At 44.1% G+C, this 21,036-nt stretch overlaps 1 long non-coding RNA gene across 4 annotated transcripts in view; it reads left to right on the forward strand.

Moving 5' to 3' along the window:
• Nucleotides 1–21,036, forward strand: part of LOC116284461 (uncharacterized) — a 319,987-nt gene that overhangs the window by 82,230 nt on the left and 216,721 nt on the right. The window contains exon 1 of one of the 4 annotated variants that reach the window (XR_012062357.1): nucleotides 20,356–20,436. The exons of the other annotated variants lie outside the window; for them this stretch is intronic. This is a non-coding gene — a long non-coding RNA (uncharacterized lncRNA). Of the gene's footprint in view, nucleotides 1–20,355; nucleotides 20,437–21,036 lie in introns of those variants that run through there. 4 annotated transcript variants of the gene reach the window in all.

Genomic DNA, 21,036 nt, shown 5'->3' on the forward strand with positions numbered 1-21,036 from the left:
ACCAAAATAAAAGTACATTCGAGCATTTGAACCCTGCTTATGGCAGGGAGGGTGGGAATGAAAGGGAATGAATGAAATAATTAATTGAAAAAAATCAAACAAGGATGAGACTTTGCATGAGCCAGTGATGATAATGTTCTATGAACTGAGAAGTTTGGAGTCCCTCCATATATTTTATCTATCTATCAGTCTATCTATGGAATTGTCATGACATTGACTGACACGGACGGTTCCCAAACATTATCAGCAGCCCTACTCTCTTCCTAAACTCCAGTTCTACATCTCAAGTTGCCTTCAAGCCACCCTTTCCTGGATGCTTTCATTTTTGTATCTTGAACACTCAAAAAACCCTTTATTTTCCTTCAGAGATGGTCTTTTCTAGCATGTTGAAATCCTAGTGCCTAAAAGAGTCTATGTACCTCTCCAGATGTTTCAGATTGGAGCAGCATTTTGGACAAACAGCATTGGCATCACTGGAAGCTTATTTGAAATGCAGAATCTCAGGCCTCACCCCAGAAGTATTGAATCACAACTTTTACTTTAATAAGATCCCAGGTAATCTGTGAGAAGCGCTGCTCCATTTCTTGCTTACTTTGTTAACCTCGCCCAGATCATTGGGTAGAAATAAGTGGCAACCCTTCCTGGGAGTCCCCAAGTGAGGTTAAAGACATACTCTATTCAGGCTTTGTGTGCCAGCATCTGTTAGATGAAGAGTGGGGCATCCAGAATTCTAGCCTCGCCTTCGGTGCGTGACCTTGAAGGGGCCACTGCTCATTATGCATTTCAGTAGCACTCTATATTAACAAAGCACTTCACCATCAATTTATCAGTGATTCTCTCGCAAACTCCCTGCATCATCTTTCTAAGCAATACACCGTGGTGAATTTTCTTTGTAACCCATAAGTGGTTGATAAATTGTAAACAAATGGGTTGAAAAGGTAACATAGCGGAAAAGTGTTTCAATTTTCCACCATCCATCGTCCATGCATCACTTAGGGAGAAATCAAGTGCTCACAGGCTTGATTGTGTATCACGAATATAATTCTAAACAGAGGGAGAGAGAGAGAGAACTTCCTATTACATGATATAAGCCATTAGTTCAATAACTGAGCTGATTTGATGAGGTGGTCTGTCTATCCAAGAACACTGGCTGAACTGAGGTCCAAAGTCAACAAAATTAAGCTAATGCCTTGTGTTCTGTGTGCATAGTGACACTGAGCTACTGCGTTCACACAGAGATTAAGTATATTCTGCATTAGCTGATGTGCTGCCTCCGTTTGAGTTGGGAAATAAAGTAAAACAACAACTAGTACAAATTTTCTCCGGTATAAATTGATTCTTGAAATAAGTTCCTCCGTGCTCAGAGTAAGGCAAGGGGAGCTATAAAATGCCCTCTCCACCTGCCTGCACTTGTCTTGGGGAATCCCTTTAAGCTCTGCCTTTCTCCGTCTCGCCTCTCCTCAGTTCTCTGCCGCAGACATCTGTCTTCGCGTTTTAGACTTGGTTCTAGAGGCTCCTCTTTTCAGAGACACAGGCTTCAGTTCCCTGTTGCTTCCTATCCACAGCCTCAGGCCAGCCTCACCCACACTTATCCACAAACCAGGCCCCCCTCCAATCCCCAGATCCAGAATAACAGCCCAGGCAGGCAACACGACCAGTCCTGACTCCAGCTTCCTCCCAGCAAGGGTTGGATGCTCCCTATTCATGCAGGTCATCCCCGTGCTTCTTAGGTTCACCCAAGATAAGCATCGGAATATGCAGACCTATGATTTCATGGCCAACCCATCAATTTCTGGGACAGTGATGCTCTCAGAATCAGTTTGTTTGATTTCCAGAATAAAAAGATTTCCATCAAGACAAAATAAAGAAGCAGTAACTGCTGGCCCATTGAGAAAGCTACATATTTACTGTTAAGAAGAAAGGAATGGGCTGTGATACAAGTACGAAAACAAGTTTCAGTAGTGAAATAAAACTGGGGTGAGTGTGCATGAGAAAGAAAAGAAAGGTCAGAAAGAGACAGTCTTATATGGGCAACATCGGAGAACCCGCTGACCCTGTCAGGATTTCCCCAGCACCATGCCAGCACTCAGCGGGGCAAAGCAATTATTTTAAGAAAATGTATTTGAGGGTAACATTGTCGTTATCCTTTTAATGGTGCTACTCCAACAATCCAGTGAAAGTAGGCTTTAAAAAATAAGAGATGCTCTTTTGCCAATACAATTAAGGCATTTTGGAGAGGCAGATGCTATCAGTTTAGCTTGTAGAGGCTTTTTGCAGAAAAGAACCTTTTTTGCAAGTGTAGTACATTGCGGTAACCGAGTCCAATATAGCTGTGCACAGCCGAATGATTGTAGGAGTCCACCAGGAAAAAAGACACACACACCCCCATTTCAAAACGGAGCTTCCTCTGAGTTAAACAAATCTGTTTTATATCAGTAGAGAATAAGTGGAAAATTACTGTGCTTTCCAAATAACAAGAAAAAAGATAACTTTTGGGAAGCTAACAAGAAGTTCCGCTGCATGTAATAAATCAGTTGCCCTGAAAGTGGGTTACCTCATACTTCTCTTTCTCTGCACAGGGCAACTGCATTTGCCTGACATTAGGTGATTCAAAAGGGCTTAAAGTTGAGCTAATTAAAGTAACTTAGAGAGGGAACTGGAGAAGCAGGAGCAGAAAATTGAAAAGGTTAAAAGGTTTGGTCTATATCCATTCATCACTTGAAATCCAAAATGAACCCATGGAATACTCTTCCTGAAAGTAAGCGGGGTCCTGAAAGCAAGTGTTCTTCTGGAAGCTCCACTAGACGCCTGCTTCTGACAGGCCGGGAAAATCAGACACTGTCTCCCTCTAGCCACGTGAGATACTCCCATGGGCTGATACAAACAAAGTAGAGAGGTGATAGATAGGAATTGAGAAATGACATTGCCTGAAGATTTTATACCAACACATCAATTCCAGTTTGGGGGCATAGATGGAAACTGGCTTTGCTGTACCCAGATACAGATGACCACGCTGCTGTGAGACACATAAGGAAATCCACGTGATCAGGGCTATCCTTTTGAGATGGTTCCCAGACTGGAATTTTCATACAACTGTGCTGGAAAACAAAACCTCCTTCCTTACTGCAAAACACAGTGTAAAGGGCCTGGGTGGTTCCTTACCAACTGCACTCTGCATGACCTTCCATGACTCACTGTCTTGACTCGAGTTCTTCAAGCATAAGAGCAGGGGTTATAGTAAACGATCTCTGGCACATTCACACTTTCATGTTCCATTAGACTATGAGGGCAGTACCTGGTCCATTTGTTCATGGAAGTTTACAGCTAACCAAGGAGGTAATATATATGCACAGAGAAAGTCGTCAACTCTGGGGGAAGGTATAGCTCAGTGGTAGAGTATCTGCTTAGCACACACGAAGTCCTGGGTTCAGTCCCCAAGTACCTCCATTAAAAAAAAAAAAGTTGTCAAAGTAAGGCCACGCACTTCAGGTGTCAACTAAATACTACAGGCACTCATTTCTGTATGGTCAAGATGCTCTGCTCATGAGGCTGATCTTCCATGACCCACATCCTCTCCTCTAAGTATGTGCGCCTTACCTCTGTTCTCTTCTCAGCCAATATCCGGAATGACTAGTATTCATGTACTGTTTCCATGACTTCGTCTTCCATTCAGTTCTCAACCCACTGAAATTTGGCTTCTATTTCCCTAGCTTCGCTGAAACTGTTTTCTGCCAAGGTCACCATCAACTTCTAAGTTGCCAAATCCCGTAGACTCTTCAGTGCCCTCATCTTTCTTGACTGTTCAGCATTTTGTACCACTGACAAGTTAGTTTCCTTGAAATTTTCTCCTTCTCTTATCTTCAAGACCTCATCCTCCCTGGTTCTTCTCTTTCCTCACCAACCACTTCTCAGTTTCTTTTATGGGCATCCCTCCCCTGCCTGCCCTTTAAATCCACATGCTGCCTTAAGCTCTGTTCTTGGCCCTGGCTGCACACTCTCCTCTACACAAAAGCTTTTCACACCACACAAACACTACGGACCCTCCAGTCTGTCTCTCTAGCGGAGACCTCTCTGTCCTACTGTTTACCAGCTAAATTATCTGGGTGTCTCACAGGTATTCATAAATTACATTCAGAATTCAACTTACAACTTTTCCCTCAAGAAATATTTCACCCCCCTAAAGTCAGTTCCTAACTGTTCTCAAGGCAGAAATTAGGGAGTTACCTTGAATTCCTCCTATTTCCTTATCTGGCCCTCCACATCTAATCAATTATCAAGAGCTGTCAGTTCTGCTGTCTCCTCTCTGCCCGCTCCTTCCCTGCTCTGGTCCAGGCCCTCATTGCCTTTAGAAATTTGGCAAAGGCTCCCTCTGACTGTCCCCAGCCTTTCTCTAGCATGTCATATTCCCACTGACACCACTGAGTTTTTTCTCACCCCCAAATTTGATTGTGTGTTGAACTCAAGTTGATGCTATGCATGCTGATGTGTTTAGGGGTAAGTCTGCAACTTACTCTGAAATCCATCCAAAAAAATAAAAAAATGATGGATGGGTCAAGAGACTGATGGATGGATAGATGTGTGATAAATTAGAGTACTCACTGTCTTTTCTTTTTTTTTTTTTCAGTCTGCACTGTTAATAGTTGTTAAGCAAATGCACATGTCATCTTAAATGACATTTAAGCTCTCAAGGGCTGGACCATCGTAATGTACTTCTGTACCTCTCATTGCTCCGAACACAGGTATGGGTCAGAGAGCTTCTCTGCCAATATTTTGGCAGAAACAAATGGAGGATATAATTTCTATTTGGCCTCTTATCTAGGCTCCAAATAATGACAGACGAATACTAGAGACTGAATCAGAATATATTAACTGAACATATCAATACCTTCAATTATATATGTTTTAAAACATCATTGATTGAAATATGCTTTTTGAGGCATTAAAGGTTCATCTGTACACCAGAAAGTATGTGTCTCCTCTCTGTTGTTTTTTTGTATATGAGATTAAGACAGAAGTTACCTTGAGGCAATTTTCATTTGGGTGGAGAGTAAAACGACAGATTATTTTGTCATCAGTAAGCGGTTAACATTGAGTTCAGTAGATACCTGAAAGGAATTCACTGGAGCCCCACTATGAAACACTACCTAGGTTTCGTGCTTTGGAATCAACTAAGAGGCCACTTCATAGTAAGCCCCTTCTGCAACCCCAGTAAATAAATGCCTCTGGACAACGTCTAACATACCCTTTTATAGAAGAATCCTGCTCTTTAAGGAACAATAATATAGTGAAGGCTGAGTAAAGTTAAGAACTTCTTTTGCAAATAGCACCATGCTAAGGGTATTTATAATATCTAAAAATAAGAAAGGATTTATTCCACATTGCGCACTTTGGTCGTGATCTGGAACTCTTTTGTCACAAGAAATCGGAACCAAGCATACCCTAGTTCCAAGCATAATTTGGCATTATTTTATTATATGTGGTTCCAATTTCTTGGAATGAAATAAACCCAATTTGTTTCCCATGAATTCATTCAGATTAATCTTTCCAGAGGAGTTTGGCATCGGGAGAAGGTTGAGGAATGCATGTGGCTGGGGTGTTGCAAAGGGGGATTGGTCATCGGTGCTCACTTCATTATAGTCAATACTCTGTAGGAGTAGCAAGTCGTTTTCATCACAACCTGACTTACAGGCACCTTTTTAACTTAGTGAAAATTCCTTCGTCAGGTGTTTAAAAAGCATGAATCAAAAAGCAAAACCGAAAATAAGATAACTTTTACCCCCTATCTTTTTTTTTCAATTGAAGTATAGTCAGTTTACAATGTTATGTAAATTTCTGGTGTACAGCATAATGTTTCAGCCATGCATATACATACGTATATTTTGTTTTCATATTCTTTTTCATTGTAGGTTACTACAAGATATTGAATATAATTCTCTGTGCTGTACAGATCCCCCTGTTTTTTTGATGTCAGCATAAAATATGTATGGTAGGAACATTTGGGGAAAAATACTATTAAGCAAGTCTTCTTAGGAGAATGTAGACAAAGATGCACTTTTGTCTGGCATTTTGACAAATGCCAGAATTACGTTGTCAGATTTGATATGCAATGCCACGAAATGAATCTATTGCATAGATTTCCATGGTAGCAGTTCTCTGTGGGAAGGAGTATATTTGGTTAGGGAAATAGTTTGCAATCAAAGTATTATTGCTTTGAGGGCAAGGAGGATGTCATTCAGAATAATACAGCAGCAAAACATGCCGATAAATTTTTAGTTACTTAACCTCATTGTTAATAGAAAGTTATGTGTGTTAGAGTGTCAACCCCAGTTAGTATTCTGTTAGAAACTTCAGCCTTTGAATTATGGACCTGGAAGGAAAGGCAAGAGTTGGGCAGGACCAAAGCAAAATCAAGGATTCATGGATCTTCTGGAAAATTAGCTCTATGAATACTGAGTTTTAGTTACTAAAGATGAACTAGCAACATTGAAAACTACTCTGCCACTCTGGGTAAAACTGCCAGTCTTTACCCTCGGGCATCCTTTACCAGGCTACCTAAGCTAGAGTAAACCAAATCCCCCTTCCAACCTCTGGTTAGCACTTCTATCTGCTTCCAGAACTTTGTGCCAAGAGCATGGAATTGAACAGAGCTGGGTTTAAATCCCAGCTCTCCATATGGTGTTGGACTGGCTCCTTGATCTTTTGAAGCCTCTGTTTTTTTTCATCTGTAGAAGGGAGATTCTCACTCTGTCCCTTTACACATTATTATTGAAGGTTTCACGACATAGTGTTCAGCAGCTTCTCAATAAATAGGAGTTGTTATTGCTATGATAATAGTAAATTTGCTTTTCCTCTCGGGGTGATGGTGGCCATTTCCCCCAAATGACGTGGGAGTGAGTATGAATTTTGGGGGTGGCATTGTGTCACGAAGACCAGATGTTGTGATGTCCCCTCCCAGTCACCGCAGAGCAGCGTCTCCTGGAAACTGCTCCCGGAGCCCTTTGGGGTTGCCCCATTTCTTTCTGCTTTCCCCATCAGCCACCCTTGTGAGGCTGCATGTACAGAACCAGGAGAAAAAGTTTTAGCTACGAGCACAAAAGGGTGATGAGCATTTTTAAAACCCCATTTAGGGAGGACACCAGGGCTAAGATTTAAAATATTAAATACTTCTCTGTGGGGTGGGGAATCGCTGCCTGAAATCCCCTGAGTGACCCCCCTTCCTACTGCCCCCACCCCCACTGGTTAGTCGTACATGTCACTTTGGCTAGGTTTTCGTTAGTATCCAGTTACTCAATCAGACATCCGTCTGGGTGTCGCTGTGAGGTGTTTTGTCGATGTGGCTAACATCTCCTCTCAGTTGATTTTAAGTAAAGGAGATTTCCCTGGATAATGTGATTGGGCTTCATCTAATCAGCTGAAAGTCTTAAGAGTGAAAACAGGCTCTCTGGAGAAGAAATTCTGCCTCAAGATTGCAGCATCAAATCCTGCCTGAGTTTCCAGCCAGGGGCCCGTCCAACGGATTTCAGACAAGTCTGCCCCTCTAACTGCATGAGCCAGTTCCTTAAAATCCCAGTCTCTCTGTCTCTGTCTTTCTCTGTCTCACCATCTCTCTGTCTCTTTCTGTCTGTGTCTCTGTGTCTGTCTCTGCCTGTGTCTGTCTCTCTCTCTCTATATAGCCATACCTTGGAGGTATTGCAGGTTTTGTTCCAGACACTGCAATAAAGCAAATACAGTACAGTGAGTCACACGAATTTCTTTGGTTTCTCAGTGCATATAAAAGTTATGTTTATGCCATACTGTAGCCTATTGGGTGTGCAGTAGCATTATGTCTAAAAAAATGTGCATACCTTAATTAAAAAATACTTACTGCTAAGAAATGCTAACCATCACCTGACAATACAGTGTTGCCACAAACCTTCAGTTTATAAAAAATGTACTATCTGTGAATTGCAATAAAGCAAAGCATGATAAAATAGGGTATATACATATATATACACACATATATAGCCTGTTGATGCTGTTTTTCTGGAGAACCCTGCATAATACACCCCTGCTGTGCTTTCCTAGAAATCCCCCCACCCAATCCAGAAGTGAAAGAGTTAAAGCCTGCCTAGCAGGAATCCAGCCAGGGACCCCTGGGACCCTTTTCTGTTCTGATTGGTCAGATTCCAGGCTGCGCTGGTGGTTATGAGTTTTGAAAGCTCTCTTGGCTATTTCTCTGAGAGCACGTGGCCCAGGAAGGCACACAGAGGGGAGAGCTCCTGGAAAGTGGATCTCCCATTCCCTTAAGCTTTTCTTGGTGTCTGCCTATCATCCCAGCCCTGGTGTTCTTTTCCTTTCTACATCAAGGGGGTTTCAATTTCTTGCAAAAGAAATTGCACTGCTGATAAACATTAGTTATGGAAAGGTTTTCTTTCAAACCCAAGGGAAGGAACAAGATAATTTCCCCTGGTTCAGGAAAGTCAGAGTAGAATAAAGCTTCTTGAAATATGAGCTTGATAAAAATAATATTGTCAGTATGAGATAAAAATGAGGACTTGGAGACAGTTTCATTCAAACTCACTTGATCATATATAATAAAGCCAAGAGAAACTGGGTATTGGGTAGGGGAGGGATTTTAACATGCTGAATTGAGTCAAGCCGAGCTCTTAGTTTGTAAGTTCAGTTTCTCTGCCAGAATGTCAGAAGAGTCAGTTGGGCAAGGCCCATTTTGTTGATCTCAGGGGTCTGGGTGGACAAAAGAATCTGTTAGGTCCCCAGTTGGAAATAGTTCTCTGAGTCTAGGTTAACTTTGCTCTCTCTCCCACCCCTCAAACAAAAACCATTTGTAACCTGTGTTAGTGGAGTTGGTCCCTACAACAGAGGACATTTATACAGATAAGATATGTAGTGGCCAGAAGGGCCCACCTCACCAGTTCAGAGAATAAAGTAAGGTCATATTTCTTGTAATGTTCGATCCAAAATCATTCTGAGGGCCCCATTACATCCAGATGTAAGAAGTTCAGTGATTGTTTCAGGGGTCCCCTTGTGGATTGTGAGTAGCCCTGATGCATGCCAACATGTTCTACAGATTCTCCTGGTGGGGTCCTGTCATTTAAACCTGACACAGGAATCACTGCTTGTTAGTTCTGCTCTGCTCTGCTGATCTCTCTATCACGGAGTTTTCCAGGTCTCGTCCTCACCTCTTTTCCTTTCACCCCAGCAGTGGGCTCTCTCAGGGTTCAGAGGCCCTGAACCTGGCTTCAGGTCAGGTCCTTGCTTAGTTTCCAGCCAATCCCCACCTACCCCTTCCTTGTTGCCTCTAAGTGTGAAAGTATTGGGGCCCCTTCACTGGGCCTTCTGCCCTGTAGAGCAGAGATGATCCTCCCGTGGCAAGGACCCCACCTTGACCAAACTAAATTTGGTCAGGCTCCTTTGAACACTCTTTTGGACTAAGCCTCATACTTGGCTTGCTGAGCCCAGTTTGGCAAGAATATCCCCACCCTTGACATCTAATCAAGTTTGTCTAATCAGTTCTCCAACCATTGACCCCCTCACTCTGCCCACTGGCTATAAATCTCCAGCTGTCTTTGCTGTGTTCAGAGTTGAGCTCAGCTCTACACTGAAGTCTCTGTCCACTACTACAGTGTGTGTTTTTGTGCGAGTGGAACGACAGTTGAATAAAGAGGAGGATGGCTTTTTGGCCACAGGGTCTGTGCCTGAACTCTCCAGCGCAGTCCTAGCAGGTCCTCCCAGGGGAAGAAAGATAGACCGGCGTGCAGCTGGGATGTTAGCTCCTTGAATCCATGATGTCTCATCAGAACAACGCATTTCTTATTCTCCCCGTTGTAGGTGTTACTCTGAGACCTGTTTTCTTTAGAGAGGAAAAAGATGAGGTGGTGGATCCATGTCTGTATTTTCCCTCCACTGTTTCAGGTTTCCTCGCAAGGTGGACTTGATGAGAAGGTGACCGGTGAACAGTTAGTTACAGTTTTAGACATCTCGGCGTTTGGGGCTCAATGAGCTTGCGAGCGTTTGCATGAATTCTGGTTGTTGACAGTCTTATGAGTCTCTCTTTCCTGATGCTGGGAAACTTTGATCCTCCAAGAAGAGACAGGCGCTCTGTCTTTTCGCTTCAGTTCCTTCCCTTTGCTCATCCCTAGGCCCGTGCTTGCCACCTCACGCTCACAGTTCCGCTGGAACGTTTCTGGATGTCTTGCCCATTACCACAATCCTCTTCCCTTCTGAGCCTGCAGCTTTAGGATGTGTGCATTTTGTTTTCCCCAGAGTCCTCCCTCTTTTCTGGTTCATCCCCGTCTCTGATTAGTTACCATAGTTAGAAACTCACTCTGTCTTTTCATTCCTTTACCTATGGACAATTTTATTAAGCTTCATTATGCTGTGTGCTGGGGATAAAGATAAATGAGACAAAGTTCTCATTCCTGAATCAAACAATGGCCAAAAAAAAAAAAATCAGGAAAATGAGATAATAGAAATTTGAACAAAATACACAAAAGAAGAAGTAATTCCCTCCACTCGGGCTTTAGGGGAGCCTTCTCGGAGGAGGCAGCTCTTAGCCTCTTTTATGATGTAGGATCAGCCTGAGAGAGACTCCAGGGAGCTTCTCCACCCTCACCCCCATCCCACGTCAAATTTATAGCAGCATTCATGCTTAGTTATTGGCGCTGCCTGGTTGAGTCCAAGATACATCCCTCCCCTCCCCTGTTCACCTGTTTCTAAGTCTGAGGATGGAGATAGTAAGAGGCAGAAGCTCAAATGAGTTGGTACTGAGGTTTTCTTTCTTGCATGTGATCTCAGAGCAGAGCAAGAGGTTCAGCTCAAGTTTCAACCATGCCGATTCTCTGGGCTGTGTGGCCTCTCCTTCTCCCAAGACCTCTCTTGTATTGGCCCTGACCCATCCTCAGTGGATGGAACCACTCTCCCGTCCTTGGCTCTTGGCATCCATGTACCTTTGTGCTTCTTGGTGTGGAGACCCAATGTCTGTCTCTTCGGCCTGAAGGTGTTGGTCAGGAAAAGTTTCCAATGAGCCATTCCTTTCTGCCCTACCCAGACCTATAAAATGCAACCGATGCCTCGTTAATTTTAAATGAAGCTCCCCATGTAACCACTCATCTCTGACGGCCACAATTAACCTCTGCTCCACACTCCTCTTCTTTTGTATTTGGCTGGCTGCTTCCTTGCTCTGGTGCCCTCTCTTAACTTGCACCCCAGGAGGTTGTAGGCCGGTCAGTAAAACTCCAGGAGGTACTCCAAGTTTATGGTCCCTTGACTTTCCACAGCCCTTTGGACACCCTCCCCCTTTCATTCTGTTCCCACTCCTTGCAGACCGTCTAAGAATGCTTTAAACCTGTCTAGTCATTGGACTTCCCCAACTGGTCACTTTGACCTTGCAGTTTCCTCCCCTGCTGTCCTCCTTTGACTCTCAGACTGGCGTCTTCTGCTCTGTGATGTGGGTTGTGGGTGATGGAATGGGCTTCACCAGCTATGCCTTCCCACGGCAGGAGGGAGGAAATTCAAGAGTTGGTCTTTTCTTTATAGCTAACAAACCACTGTTTTGCCTCCTGCTCGGGCCCCTGGGTTTCTTTGTCTTGCACTAGTCCTGGGTCCAGCTTACTTTATATTTATTGAGTAGGGGAAATCTGAACCTGTCACAAAGAGCAGAACATTCCCTGTGGCCTAGATGAACTGAAGGCTGGGTTCTTTCAAATCGCCTTTGTCTGTGGTGTATTCATTTGTACTTTGCCCTTGCAAGGTTTCAAGGCCTTCTTCTGTGTGTCCTTTCAGCCCGTGCCTGTGGCCCCTTGAGGGAAGACCTCATTGCTCCATGTTATTTCCTTCGCCTCCCACACCTTCCTCAGCTTAGCCTGCAGGACAGGCTTTGGGGAAAGGGAACTGCTGCTGACAGCTTGCAGATGTGGCTTATATCTTGGAGGATCGGAGAACCAGCAGAGGACCCGATGAGGTTGGGGGCGGGGGGGGGGTCTGCTTATATCCTCAGGTGGGGGAAACATAGTAATTACAGCAAATGCAATAAGGTGTCTAGAGAAAAGCAATCATCTGAGTGTGGAAAGCCCAGGTCCTTGTTGTGGAACCTGAGCTGTGTCCCGTTTCCCTGAGAGGCTTAGTGATGCTGCAATGATGATGAAACCTGGGTCCTTAACTCCCTGTGTGCTGGAAGGGACTAGTGGGAGACAGTCTTTCAACTCCTCAGGCGCTTGGTCCTGCCTGGGGATGGGCTGGGGGAGCGGGGTGACATTCTGGAGTCAATGTGTGTGAAGTAGATGGTGGGCCCCTGAATTTCTCATGGTCTGACTTTCCAAACAATTTTCTGGATCTCTTTCCGAATTGCTTTGGTGGAACAACGCACTGGATGATCGGGGTTGCCAGATTTAACAAGTAAAAATGCAAGTTGCCCAGATACATTTGGATTTCAGATAAATAGCAAATAAAATTTTAGTACAAGTATACTTGGGATATAGTTATACTAAAAAAGTAATTCCTTGTTGACCTGTAATCCAAAGGGAATTGAGCATCCTGTGTTTTATGTGACAACCCTGTCCATGATCTAGGGCCCGTTGTTGGTGTGCTGCTGGGCTGTCAGCTCTTGTCCCCTCCCTTTATATGGTCAGTCTTCTTTACAGGTGGCAGTCTATTTCTTTTTCTTAGAGATTTTGTTTTTTTCTCAGTTCTTAGCCTCAGTACAGCCAGTAGAGCCAATGGACGCTCAGCCCTGTTTACCCCACAGAGTCACACCCTGGGGTTTAGGGTCATCCACTCAGGCACTGCAGCCCAGGAGGCACCCCCATGCACTGAGTCCCCGCTTAGTGGTGGCCTTGTGCCGGGCACTTTGGATACATAGCCTCACGTCAGATCCACAGCAAGTCCTTGTTGGAGTTATTTCAGCCCCATTTAACAGATATGACTCAGAGTGTAAGTTGCTTAAAGACAGATGGCATTTGAACCCTAGGTTTCATTTTGTTTCGAATTCCATCCTCTTTCACTCTGTGGTTATACACACTCATGTCTCTTAAAAGAACTCTGGAAAGAAAATTGTTATCTACACTCATTTCTCTCTTCATATCCAGCCATGTCCCAGTAGTCCTAAAATGGACTAATTCCCAGCTCCCCTGGAGGGTATTTCCAGAGGTCAGTCCTTTTTGGATACCCCTTCTGTCTTAGGAAGGAAATGAGTCCTGAGCTTCTGTATCAGGGGCACCTGTTTTGATCGGAAAAACTAAGACAAACACGGAAGAAGTTCTCCAGGTTTGGGGAGGAGGCTCAGTGAGTTCCTGATCCAGTACCCTCTGTGAATATGCTGTTGGGGTGGGGACAGTGGCAAAGAAGGTTCCCACTGCCAGGGAGTGTTTCTTTCTAGGCAGTTCCTCTGAAGGTCTGATCCCTAGGTGACTTTCTCTCTCCTCCAGACTCCTTTTCTGTCCGCCTCCCCTTTTTATTTCCCAGACTCTCCTAGGGTCTCCTTTAACCAGCCCCTCTCCTGGTAGCATCAGGGAAGTGTACCCTTAGACGCCTGCCTATCTTGCAGCGTTGTTTCAGCTTTCATGCCCGACAGCTCTCTCAGATACGGGAGTTTAACACTGTTTTACACCGTCTGTCTCTGGCAAGGTTAGGTCACGTTGTACAGTGACTTAAAATTGTATTAGCGTTCTCCTCACTGTGCAAGGGCTGCCTTCCTGTGAGCCGTAAATCCCAGGCAGGAGATTTCAACGGATATGAAACTACTTAAGAGAAAACAAGAAAAAAGGGGGGAAAAAAGAAAGTGTTCAGTTTTTGTCCTTATCATGGTGCAAGTTTGTTTTCCTAATGGGGAATTTTCCAAGAGCTCTCAGTGCTGTGACTTTATGGAATAAATGTGGTGGAAAAGGGCACACTTCCCATGCTGAATATCCTTTTTACTCTCTTCTGCTCCTCTGAGCTTTGCTTCTGAATACACAAAACCTGTATTTGTGACTGCCAAGAGGCCTTCTACTGTGAGGGAAAATGCATTGTAAATCACTCTTTCACAGCCAGTTAACAGGCAGTGTCTTTCTCACCAATAATTATGGTTTTGCTTTGAGTTGAGAAGGTTGTTTTTGGGGCAATAAATTGTGATGTCAGTTATCCTTCACTCTCTTTGCATGTGATTCCTCAGCCGGAAATTGGTGTTCTTAACAGTTGAACCTCTGGGGTCTCCAAGGCTTTGCAGCTGAAAGTCTTGGAGCCCTCTGCTTTGGAAAGAAGAGAGAGATTGATCCAGAGAAGGCCTTTTTGTCTTTGATAGGAAATTTGAAAGTGGGGGAAGGGACCTTGGTTCCTTTTATTAAAACTATGTTATGTTAGAGAATTTTAACAAGACCTTAAATTAATAAGAAAAGTTTTTAAAAAAAATTTCATAACCGAGTACATCAAGGTTATGACCAGCTGATGGCTTACAGTGCTGTGTTTTTTTGCATCAAGTCTTTTGTGTACACACATCTCTTCTAAGAAGAACCCACATTGGGATTATCATTGGATTACAATGTGAAAGTTCATGAGCAGGAAAATTCCAACTAGAGTAAGAGAATCAAAGCTCTCCAACTCGTGGAACTTGGTGGTGGAAACCTTCTTTCCACTCAAGCTCACGTTTAAACTTACTGAGTGGCAGGTTATGATAAAATTGTTTGAGCTCTTGAAAACAAAATGTTTCATGAGTCTGTGGGACTGTTTTGTGACTTGTTATCCTGATCTCTAAGTCATCAGTGGGGAGGAATTGTTCAGCCATCTCTGCGAGAGAGAAGAACCGTTCACTCAGAGTTTTGGTGATCCCGGGGCCAAGAGCTTGTCCATATCCAAGAGCATGGCTCTGAGTCTTAGCTCACATAAAGGGAAGTGGGAGATTATTTAAGTCTCGAGGGCACAGTGCTTCTTCAGCCATCTGCTGAATGGCGCTGGGGTTTAGGCTCTTTCTGTTTTCTGTGTGATGGGACGAGGTAGAAGTGGGGCCGTGTGACCCCTGGGATTTCTGACTTAGGAAGCTCAGAGGTTTTTAAAGTGAGGCAGTGGGGCAGTGCGGTGAAGGGGATGAGCTCTGGAATCAAACCCTGCCTTGAGTCCTGGCTCTGTGGTTGTGAGCTGTACCATCTTGGGCAAGTTACTCTACCTTTAGCTCCCTCATTTGCAAAATGGGAGTAATGACACAAACAGTAATAGAGCTTGCTCTGCTTTCCAGATGTTTCTGGAAAGTTGCTGTTTCTTACCACGTCCTCTGCTGCCACCTTGGTCCAAAGCACCATCATATCCCACCTGGATTATTAACTTAGTCTTGTAACCAATCCCTCCTTCCCCTACCATATAGTAGACAGAGTGATTTGTTATAAAAATGTGATCTCAAAACTCTCCCATGCCTTCCCTGCTCCTGAAGCCGACGTCCTTGCCGTGGATTAGAAGGCGATACTTGATTTGTCTCCTTGGTACTTCTCTGGCCTCACCTTTAAACATTCTCTTCTTGATCCAGCCATTCAGACCTCTTTGCTATCCTTAGGGCACAATAAGTATGTTCCTAGCTCAGGGAATTGTCCTGGCCTCACATGTTCTTCCCTTATATCCATCCTCCTTTCCTGCTGAAATATCGCCTGAACAGGAAAGTTCTTATTCTGCTTTATTTTTCTCCACAGTTTGCGTTTCTCAGCATCCTATACTTATTTAGTGCATCTATCCAAACCTGGAATGCAAGTTCCATGAGGGCAGAGTCTTTGTCTATGTTGTTTGTTTCTGTATCTCCCATACCTGAAACAGTAACTGGCTGATTAACATTTGATAAATAAGTGAATAGAACCTGCTTCATAGAGTTGTTTAAAAAATTAAATGATGCACTGCTTCTGAAACTTGGCATGGTGCCTTGCACTTGGTGAGAATACAATGAATGTTAGCTATTATTATTTTTACTGCAGGGTTTAGTAACAAGAAATTCACTTAGGAGTAGAGAATGGGGATTTAATTATAGTGAATTGGCACAGCCAACTGGTGGGGGAGAAACTCACCCAAACATCTTTGTTGGAGACCAGGTTATCTTCATAATTCTTCCCTTATGTTATTTCTTATTTGCCATTTTAATGTTATACACAAGAGATAGAGAAGAATAATAAAAATGAGCTCAAAGGGCAGCCTAAAGCAGTATCCTCAAAAGGTAAGGGTGTGCAGGGATAAGTAAATGCCTTTAAGCTGGAGTAGCTGAGATTACACGTTGGTATCTTCTCTGAGGTCACAGAATTGAGGGTTTATTGGGAAGAGGCATTGAGGTGATGAGTCCTGTGTCCTGTGCTCTGAACACCATAGGAGACAGATCTCATCTTCTGTATCGGTTACTTACTGCTCTCTAAAAAACCATCCCCAAACTTAGTGACTTAAAACAACAACAACTTACTGTTTATTACAATTCTATGGGTCAGCGAGGCAGTTTTGCCCCTTCGGATGTTAGCTGGGGCCACTGATGGTGCATTCATCTGAAATTGGGTGGGGCGGGGACATCCCGGGGGTTGGGGAGTGGCCTGGGGACTTGATGCTGGCTGCTGGTTGGGAGGCCTTGGTTCTCTTCTACATGACCTCCCTCCAGGAGGTCTCTCATCATTCAATAAGTAGTCTACCCTAAGCTTCTTCACTTGGTGGCTGGCTTTCAAGAGAGCAAACAGAAGCCGCAAGGTCTCTTAAGGCCTAGGCCTATAATTCACTAAATGCTATTGGTCAAATAGCATTCTGTTACATTCTATTGGTCAAAGCAAGTCACAGAGGGAAGCAAAAGTAGACTCTGTTACATTCTATTGGTCAAAGCAAGTCACAGAGGGAAGCAAAAGTAGACTCTCCCTCTTGCAATGAAGGGTGGGGTGCTCTTGTGTGTATGGAGTTGAGAAGGGTGGTTGGCTGCATCTTTGCAGAAGACCTACTGTGCATTTTAACTTGTACCAAATAATGGCCCCTGTCTTGGGCTCCTTATGAATCCTTACTGCCTATGGGGGAGCTGAACTTCATAGCCTTAAAGCTGCAAGGCCAACAGCCTCAGTAACCAGCTCTGTACAGAAGATCCTGACACCTGTTGGAGGGGTACAATTTTTCTCTGCTTAAAAGAGGAAATTGTTAATTATTGATTAAAAGTTGATTGCTTGAGAGCCATTTGCTCTGTGGTTAAGTTTTTTTTTTTTTTTTTAAGATTTCACAATCATTTATTAAGCCCTTCCAAAATACCAGAAACTGGCTAGGCTCTTTAACATATTTCTATCATTAAATTCTCACAGTAACCCCAGTAGGGATTTTGAATGATTCAAATGGAAATTATTCACTCTGTTTTTTGAATACAGGATGTAATGTATTCAGGGTCACATGGCTAATATAGGGCAGAGATGAGCATTAACTTCTCATACTGCACTTTGCATGCAGGTTCCATGACACCACTCAGCCTCTCTTTTATTTGGGTAAAGAAAGTCACAAAGGAACAAGGATGGGGAAAGGCAATAATATTATTTTAGACTATTTTGTTGAAATGGACCCATTTGAATACACAGAAAAAAAAAACGAATTGGCAAGTACATGGTCTTTGGGAGCAAAGCTGTGTACATGTATATTGGTCAGAATTTTGTTTTGGAATTTCTGGAAATTATGACTTGAGTTACAGGTTTTGATTCTTAGGTTGGTATATCAGTTAAGATTAGGTCTAGTGGAGCATAACAGAAAACCCCAAATGACAGTGACTTAAATATAGTACACATCTATTTCTCTCTTGTAAAGTGAACTCTGGAGGTAGGTATGGCAGGGCTAGTATTTCTGCTCTGTAAAAATCAAGGACCAGGCTCCTTCTGTTTGGTTACTCCCCCACTCCCTACACATGCTTCCACTCATGGGCCAACAGGTTTGTAGGGTCCAAGTCATTCAAATGCATTTAATTATCAGGAAGGAAGGAAGGAGAAAGGGACACTCCTTTCCTTCCGTTACTTCCCAGAAGATGCGCACGACATTCCTGCCTATATCTTATGACACTCGGTCATGGCCATATCTAGCTGAAAGGCAGGCTGAGCAATGGCCAGCTGAAAATTGGGGATTTAACAGCTAAAGAATGGAGTGCACACTGGGGGATAATTAGCTGTTTCTGATACAGCAGATGTGGTTTGTAGAGTGATATTTGAATAAATGTCTGAAATAAGAATAAAGTTTTGGATTAAGTTATAAACAATTAAAGATGAATAAAAAGATGCTGTTTTCCTAGGTGCTTGCTTTCTCTAATAGTAAGCCCCATCAGTGTCATCTTTTAAAGACAGTGTTTGGCGTCATGTTATTGGATGTTTATATTTAGATGCTTTACCAAATGCCTGGTTTTGTAAAATAGGAAAGATCTGCTTATCACCATTTCAGATAAACCACACTGATGGCATAAGCCATCCGTTTAGGCCGCATAGTCAAGTATGACGCAGTGCCACTAGCTAATGACCACTTACCCTAATCCCAATAAGTGGGGAAAACAAATAGGTCTATTTAGTACTGAATTTTTCAACCTAAACCTGTGACATGATAACTGTAATGTATAGTGATAGACTTTATGATCACTAGTGTTTGCAAAGCAAGGAATAGTTGATTAAAAACTCTCATATTTTGCTTGTTGCTGTGATGGTCAAGAAAAATTGATATATAGATTAAGGATGTTTATTAAATAAATTGTTTAATACCTTTTATATGTTTGGCTTTCTTTGGCTTCCATATGTCTACCATAGGCTTTGAGGGGATAGGCAAGAGTATTAGACGCCTTCCTGGTTTTCTGTGCGTTAATAATACAAGGGAGACAAGATGAGAGTTTAGCTAGACTTTGAAATAGGAGTAAAATTTGGACAGAGAGGAGGAATGTAGGAGGGATGTGGTCCAGGTAGAGCCTTGGACTTGATCAATGCCTGTGGTCTAGGGAGGAGGCCAGTAGCCTGGCTGGAGGTAATGTTGGCTGGGCAGGGTCGTGAGGAAGACCTCAAAGGAGAGGATAACAAATCGGTACTTTGTCCCCTTAGCAGTGAGGATCAGTGGGCTATTTCAGAGCAGACAGGTGATGAGGAAAGTACAAGGATGAGGAATAGTATGAGCCTTGGGGATAGTTCATCCTCCTGCTCCCACCTTTGGAAGAGGACCCGTAAAGGAGGCAGTAGGGAAACACCCACGTGTGGTTAAACCCAGGAGGGAAGAGTGCCACAGGAATCAAACGGGGACAGCTAGGGGGTGGACGTGGTTGTTACCAAACTGCAAAATGTTTCAGAGAGTTAAAAGATGAATGAGAAGTGAGAAAAGGTTGTTGTTGGATGTGGTCTAGGATTACCGCTGACATTTCAGAGCTCACGGTTTCAGGGGTGCCACCTGGTGTGGGCAGGACTGCCTAGGTTAGGGAAGAAATGAGCATTAGGGAAACATAAGGTGGGTGAGATGACTTGAGGGAAGGTTGGCTGAGAGGAGAGAGGTGAAGCAGTTCAAAGGGAACTCCCCATGCCCATGCCCTGGAGTGGGGTGGGGAGAATTACACGTTTTAGGGCAGAAAGGCAGCAGCAGTAGAAAAGGCCGGAATAAAGATGTGGAAAAAGAATGGTTATGAATGCGAAGCCCCTTGGGTTTTAGTGGGTTGCAGTACAAGAGGAGGGGTGGCTGTCCTAGAGCGGAGGAAATCTGTACTTCTTGGGCTTGACTGGGAGCAGAGTCTGTGACTCTTCCTCAGGGCTCTTGGGCCTCTGCAGGGGTGGAGCAGATAAGCCGTGGTGATGGCCTCTGGTGGTAACTAGATGCTGGACTTGGCAGGGGCCTGAAGGAGGCTAAGAGGTCCCCACCCCACTCCACCTTCTTTAGAAAGGATATTTAGCCATCATTTCATAGACATCTCAAGGTGATCGTTTTCTTTCACTAGAACAGATGGTGAAAGAAGGGTTCCCTTTGGCTACTGGACTCCTGGATTCTATGACACATGTTAAGAAGTAAAGAAGTTCTAAAGTACTAAATGTGGAGGAAGGAGGGGGCAACAGATAGCTTGCTCCTTCTTTAATGGTGTCCCTCGGAATCTGTGCGTTTGCGGGCAGCCAGAACCTCTGTTTATTCTTTCTTTTTATTCCATTTGAGGCCTTGACCTGCGGTACCTCATGAGCATTTTTGCTTCGTCAGTGTGTTACTGGCTTCGGCGAAACATAAAGCTTGCAGATACAGGAGACGCCTTTTAAAAGCAGCCGTTCTTAGCACTCCTGTCCGGACGGAAGCGAGGTGTCCACTGCGGAATCAAGGGGTCCACACCGGAAGTGAGGGGTCCACACCAGAAGTGAGGGGTCCATACCGGAAGCTAGGGGACTGAGGGCGTTGCTGGGCGGGAGGTGGGAGGAAGGATGCGGGGCACTGGCTGGCTGTCGGAAGGAAACACAAAACAGAGCCAGAGGAGAAAACAATAGAAGACGGACCCTCCAGGTGAGTGCAGACGCCTGCCCTCACCTCCGGCCCTTCCCTCCCTCTGCTCTGCTCTTTCCAGGAGAGAATCAGACAGAATGTGTGTGTTTGTTGGGCCCTCATCAGATCGTTACTGGGTGTACACACAGGGCAAACCTGCCACGGCAGGTAAGTCAGAGGTCGTGGCTTGCTCAACCAGCACCCTTTGGCCTGGAAACCAGCAACAGCCCAGTCTGGGAGAGTTCCTCCCACTGGGTAGCGTTCTGACCCGTCTCCCTCTCCCTACACAGAGCCATACTCTTTGGGCAGAAGCTTCACTTTGTTTGGGTATTTGCAGAGCACACTGGCCATAAATGGAGTGGAGGGTGCTGGAAGGGATGCTCATTTTAATATCTCCCAAGTGAGCTGCCACAGTTCTCAGGGGCTCTTTAGAGCAAAGTACAGCTTCCTTGGCTGGAGACTTGCTCCTTGAGATCTGGAGTTACCCAAAAGCTGAGGGTTGATGGAGTCTCATTCATACTCCTTAGAAGCATATAACTCTCTGGTTTCTGTATCATGTTCAATTCATACTGTCTTCAAGATTCCAGAGTTAGTTTATTCCACGTAGCTAAATAGTGGGAT

The sequence above is a fragment of the Vicugna pacos genome, chromosome 20 (genome assembly GCF_048564905.1).
Source record: "Vicugna pacos chromosome 20, VicPac4, whole genome shotgun sequence".
Lineage (NCBI taxonomy): Eukaryota > Metazoa > Chordata > Mammalia > Artiodactyla > Camelidae > Vicugna > Vicugna pacos.